At 42.6% G+C, this 6421-nt stretch overlaps 1 protein-coding gene across 4 annotated transcripts in view; it reads right to left on the bottom strand.

Annotated features, from left to right (window-relative positions):
* CWC22 (CWC22 spliceosome associated protein homolog) overlaps window positions 1-97 on the bottom strand; it is a 25691-nt gene extending 25594 nt beyond the window's left edge. For all 4 annotated transcript variants that reach the window (XM_057363742.1, XM_057363739.1, XM_057363740.1 and 1 more), the window contains exon 1: window positions 50-97. The gene's annotated coding sequence lies outside the window, so the exon portion shown is untranslated. The remainder of the gene's footprint in view (window positions 1-49) is intronic.
* Between the last annotated feature and the right edge of the window lie 6324 nt (window positions 98-6421).

The raw sequence follows: 6421 nt of genomic DNA on the forward strand, positions 1-6421 counted from the left end.
CTCTGCCCCCCGCGCCCCGCACTCCCCCGCCGCCGCCCCGGGCCCGCACCTCCGCTCCCGCCGCCGCCGCGCACGGCCCCAGCGCCGTCACTTCCGGCGACGGGCAATGAGCGCGCGGCCCGGCCCCTCCGCCGCCATGTTGGGGGCGGGAGCGCACGGAGCCCGCCCCCCTCTGCTCGGGGTGATGGCGATCCGGGTGGAGTGATGACCGGAGCGGCTCGGCTGCTCTTCTCTGGGGTGCAGTGCTCCCCGAGTGGAGCATCCCAAGGATAAAACACCCCGCCGGTGCCAAGCGCATGGGTTTCCCGTCAGAAGTACATCAGCAGCAAACGAACGGCCAGCTAGCCTCCCTGAGGGGTGAGGATCTGCCCAAAGCGCCGCTGGAAAATGGAGAGAATTAAATACTCCTGCCTCTTGAATTGCGCCTGAGCACACACTTCTRTCCATTCCGCTGTGGATTATAAAGAGCTTGAGGTGTGTTCATCAGATACATCAGGCACGGCACCACGCCCTGATGCTATTGGAACACTTGGGTGTTAGAGGGGTCGTTTTGACCTCTGAAACTGAAGTAATTTAGCACCATGGATCCAAACAAACAGAGAGCCTGTGGCTTATGATAGACACAAATTTGTTTGGATTTTGGAAAGTAAATGTACAGGGAGGGGGTTAGAAAAAAGGAAGATGCTACATAAGGTCTTAAAATGCTTACAGTTCATTTTTCCGTTCTTGTGAGATAAATGAAAATGAAAATMAACTCTTGCAGGACACAGCAGATCAGGGTCGGGAAGGCATTAACTCGGCTGAGAGGCAGATGRTTCCTGCAGGGCCATCTGTAATGGAGCTGTGTGGCTGTGCTGTGCCTGCCCGTGTCCCTATGCAGGGCCTGTGCCCAGAGTTACTGGGACATGGCATTTGTTGAGGGGAAGAAGATGGCAGGGAACATTTCTCAAAGTTGGAAAATGCTACCAATTTTTTTCTTTATTTTTGGAGTTTGATAAATAAATTATTCCGTACTGAGTATTAGAATACTTACATTTTTACACAATATGTAACACACCTGTAACACTACTTTCATTCCAACAATTAGTACAGGTGCAAATCCTCACTGTTCAAAAAAAAAAAAAACATCACAGTGTGGTGAGGAGAGGACATTCTTAATGATAGATCTGGCCAATCTGGTGCAGCGGTTGAAGACTTAGTCCCCAAGATTTAAACTGACTATCTTGGTCTTCTGTCACCATGATCTCAGAGAAGAGTGAGAGAAAAGGAGCATGAGGCCATGACTGAGATTGTGCTATCCAGCACTTTAACTTAGAACCACTGCGGTTTAAAACTAATGTACCACTTCATGCTACCCAGCACTTGGAGCATTCACAAAAATGAGAACTAACCTGTTCTCAACCTGTTCTCAAACTTTTCAAAAGGCCAGCAGTGCCATTGTAACATTGTATATCATTACTGGAGAGAATACTTGTTTTTACTTACAAATTCATAAAAGTCAACTTTCTCATTTACTTCACAATACTAAAAAGAATAATCAATGAACCAAAACACATCCTGCTCAAAACCAACCTGGAGATAAGATGTTAACTAATAACAATTAGACAAAGCGCATAATTGTTTTTTCTGCTTATAACTTTTAGCTGCAGAATTTGATTCATTTGGCTTAATGATTTGCAATTGTGGCGCTYACACAGGAGACTGGAAACAGCATGTATTTGGACGATAGTACATGTTCTGACAATATGAATTGTTAAATGCTTTCACAAGATATTCCCTGAACTCACAGTCTGCCTGTGAACACTCTATGATTTCCCATTCTGCTGTGAAAATAATCTTTTTCCTGCCTCACGCTGTGTAAACAGGTGCCATGAAATAAAAAGGCATATGGCATCAATGTGRCAGCAGCATCTCCTGAGAGGGACATCCTGTGGCTGATGGCACACTTACCAGCACTCAGCCTGTGCCTCCAAATGCCCTGGGAGAGACAGAACATGGACAGCTGAGCTTTCCCCTCAGAGGGAGCCTGAGGACAGGGATGGAAAATGAAAAGCTCTGTTTTGAGGTGCCTTCACCAGGAAACAACTGATAACCTCTGAGAAACATGTTTGTGATTTAAACACTGCTGAATAACATGGGGTGACTTCAATTGCATTATTCAGTTCCCTTCTCGAATGTGGAAGACAGAGGAGGGACTGGGAAAATAAGATTCAATAAACAAGGGAAAGGGCATTTTAATGCTAAATTGAAGCAGTGAAATGAGGTTTCCCTTTTCCCCTTTCCTCAGTTAATGCTTTTGCTATTGGATTATGGAGTGAAGCTCCCTTCTGCTCACTTCTCCTCTGCTCTGCTTTGCTCATCTTACAGTCCCTTTTCTGYAGTGGGACACACTTGAATTTTATTCCTCATTGGTTTGAAGGGAGAATTGCCTTCAGTTTTACACTGTGTCTAGTCTTGTGGCTTGGCAAAATGCTTTAAGAGATGGAGGTTTTATTTCTGTGAGGGTGAAAAGACAAGCTTTGCACTTCACAAGTGAATGCTTCAAGAGGGTAGGATGCTGTTTTGGTTTGAGACAATGTTTTCAGAGAAAAATGTTACAGAGTAAATGTTTTCTGTGAAGTGATTTTTTTTTTCCCACCAATATGAAATAGATGTGGGGCAAAAGTGAAGAAATAAAAAAAATAGTTTATTAACAAAACACAGTGCCCACAGGACACAGATAAAAGGTAACTGTTAGATATTTAACACTCAGGAACACACGCTAACCCCTCCCCTACAGGCGCTCACCACTTGGTGTGGACAAAATGGCGGCTCCGTCCCCAAGAAAAAGAAACAAAAAGAAAAGCCCACAYGGCCGCTCCCACAACAGTGGCAAAGCCTGGATTATAGTCCTTTTCCGCACTGTGGACGGAACAGAGGGCTCGGTGTGTTTTTCTGTCTCTGGCTTGGCTTCTTCTGGAGTCCGGGATGAGACGGAGCCGCGCGGCTTCTCTCCGCCAGCCGCTGAATTGCTCCAGAAGCAGAATCAGAGCAGCCCCAGAGGGGTCTGTCCAGGGAAAGCTGTTTGCCCAAAATAACACACCCGAGCTAGCTAAACTGCAACAATGGAACTCCACTGCAGGCAGCGAGGCAGGACTCCCACAGCGCTGAGCCGAGCTCCAAAAGCCAATGGGCTGAGCTCCAAAAGCGAACGGCTGTGCGGCAGCCCCGACTTTTAAACTGCCCGCGCCACCCCTGCCCCTTCTCCCGGGTCAGATTTAATGGCACAGGCACCTTTTGGGCATACAAGCCAATGAATATAGGAATACAAGATTGGCACAAAATCAACCCAAGACAGATGCATTGCAGGTTGAATACTGCAGATCAGCCTTTTTGAATCTACTACACTCGTACCAAATGTACAGAGTCTGAAGTAGAACCATGACTGTGGGATCTGACTTCTAGAAAGCAGGAGGGATTCAGGTGCATCCTCTTGCTTGGTGTCTGCCACAGCTTCTTGCTCAGCATGAGGACTCCTTAATTGCCTGGAAGGCACTCAGGTTGAAATATCCAACTGAAGCAATMCTAATCATCCTGCAGGAGCCATGCAGCTACTCTGTAAATGAGAGATGGTGAGGATCTCTCTATCTCAGTAATTGTAGTAATTGTTACAATTGAAATGAAGCATGATTATGGAGTCTGGGAAGAAAAAACAAACAATAAAAAAACCAAAGAAAAAAACACACAAGAATTAATTCATGTTGAGTGGCTTTATGTGTATTTAGAACAGCAATAATCAACAAAGAATGCTTCTCTTTCTTAAGTAAGCACGATGATCAGACCTTAAAATACAATAACACCCTTTTCATACAAAATTAAGCCACATGGTAAGTTTGCCTTCAGATAAGGCAAATCTTAAATATTATTTTCTGTGCACTAAAAATGCTGAAAGAACTGACAATTCAACTGAGACTAATAGTAATTAAACCAAACATAATTATAATCTTTGAAACCTGCACAAAGCAAGAAAGGGTAATGTGTCCAACAGCTTCATATTCATCAGCTTAATGTTGTGCATAAATAGTCCATTAGTAAGCCACAGGAAATGTAGTTTTAGTCATGTTGTTTTCCCATTGCAGTTTTTGTCATTGTGCTTGAAATGTTATGAGTTAAAAATCATCCACATGCTACACTCCCTGGACTGGCGCCTTTTCTGGCATAAGCAGCTGTAGCTCCATCAGCTTCCAAGTGAGCAAAAAAGGCTTAGATATAGAAGCTCACTGGAAGTACCTAGTAYTTCTGGAAAAGCAATCATAGCTGCTCCAATACCTTATTCTGGTAGCTGAGTCTTTGCAGTTAGTATTGCTTTATTAATTAATCTCAGAATGATGGATTGAAGACTGGTTTCCCTGCCTGCTTATTAGAAGAAAGGAATTTATACACAACTAATTTCCATCCAAGTTAATCAGGGTGACCTTCCGCAGTCTGTAAAATTTAAGTTTTATGCAAGGCTCAGAATGTTTCCAGATAGATGTTGCAATGTGCCAGCTGTAGGATATTACTCCACACAGCAGCTGACACAAGAAATCACATCCTCTGCGGTTTCAGTTTAAAGTCAGATAAGTRAGCTGAGTCAGCAAAGGAGGTTGGAGGCAGCACAGCTGAACTTGTTCAGTAAGAGCGTGGGTCATGGATGTGCAATCTCTACTGTGACTTTTTGTGTGGTGGGAGTTTTCTCTGCTCCAGCGTGTTAAGAAGCAACACGTGTGAGAGAAAGCTTTTACATCGCATTTTTTCAGGGGGATCTAATATCTGTGCTGTGCAGTCCCCTCACTACTGAGCTGACATTTGGATGTTGTGCTCATCTTTCATCTCTTCAACAATGCAGAGGGAAAGGTGCTGTGTGACCAGAGCTGTTGGCTGCTCCCAATGAATCTCAGGGGATATTAAAGCATAAACACACGGTGGGTAGATGGTATGTCTTAAAGCCCTGGAAAGGACCTCACTATATATATATATATATATAGGTTGCCTTATTTTAGTTACAAAACCAGCATATTCGTTAATTCTTCTGAATTTCATCAGTTTCTTGATAACTCCTATGGTCTTGATGTCCTGAGAGAACATCTAGATATAGGCAGGATATTGAGCACCTTTTGGAGTCCCTGGATCTTTCAGCATATCCAGCTATSTGAGTTAATTACAACAGAAGTAAAAATGCAGAAGATTGGTTGAAATCCCATTTTTTTCAGCATTGAAATAGAGTAACAACATTGGGAAGACCCCTGAAGTATTTCACAAGGAGCTTCTCTATATATCTGTGTTACTATATTTGAAACAATAAAGTCAAGAGAGTATAGTAACAAGAGAAGTAACAAGTTATAAACTTAAACATATTTGTATTACAATATCTTATTCCTCTAGAGCATCCAACTAGTGTTGCAGTAACTATTACTAATTAGAACTACATTTTGTGCAAAATGTAGTGCAAATATTTATTTCTTGGAAGTGATGCATTTTAKTTCTATGAAAGAGCAGCTCTTCACACTGTGAAGATGTGAGATCAACATTTGTGCTCAAGGCAAAAGTGATCCAAGGATCTTGCCTGATTTGTGAAYGTAGCTGGTCTAAATCCTGGCAGAGGCTGCATACGACCTCCTGCCTCTCATTTTATTCTTTTCAACCCTATGTCATATCACAGGAATTATTCCTTAGCCTACTTGGAAGACTTTTTTTTTTTCCTAGATCAGAGAGTTTTCTAGTGGTGTGTAATGGAAAAATTAGCACTTCACTTGAGAAGAGAYTGCAGTCAATAAGATAGATGCATTAAATTGATAAAGGCAATTTCTTTGGAGTGATAGTGACACCATGTATGTAATTCAATACGATTTTAAACAAAATACAGTGTTTCTGTGATGTCTAAAAATGTATATATTACAAATCTTAAAAAATTCACAGCAATTGCCAAAATGACTTGTTCAAAACAACAAAAACAAATGCCAGTGTTGATGCTCCTTTGATAGTTTTAACAGCTGTTGTGTGGTTCTGCACGCTGTATAATCAATGGTAAGAGCTCTTGACCTTTTTCATTCTGTCTAGAGACAGACCAGTTAGCATTTCCCCCCTTCAGACTGCTGTGGTATATTGTCTGTAATTTTACTGAGAACAAGCAGTGTTATCTGSAAAAAGTTACCATAACGAGCCCCTTTAGGAATGTGTTCATCATGTCACAACCTGCTGCATTAGTTATTTCTTAGCACTGCAGCAGACCTTCAAATTAATAGCTATTGCAAACTATAGGCAAACAGTAGGTGCCTGGCTTAATTAACTCTGACTCKGTGTGATGTGATTTGTATCTTGGTATTGCTTGTGCTAAAATGGGCACTGTTTTTCCTATGGCATATGGCTGTGCTTCTCCAAAGGGCTGGGATACTGCAACTTG

The sequence above is a fragment of the Malurus melanocephalus genome, unplaced genomic scaffold, assembly GCF_030028575.1.
Source record: "Malurus melanocephalus ecotype Western Australia unplaced genomic scaffold, MMel_1.1 scaffold_30, whole genome shotgun sequence".
NCBI classification, from domain to species: domain Eukaryota; kingdom Metazoa; phylum Chordata; class Aves; order Passeriformes; family Maluridae; genus Malurus; species Malurus melanocephalus.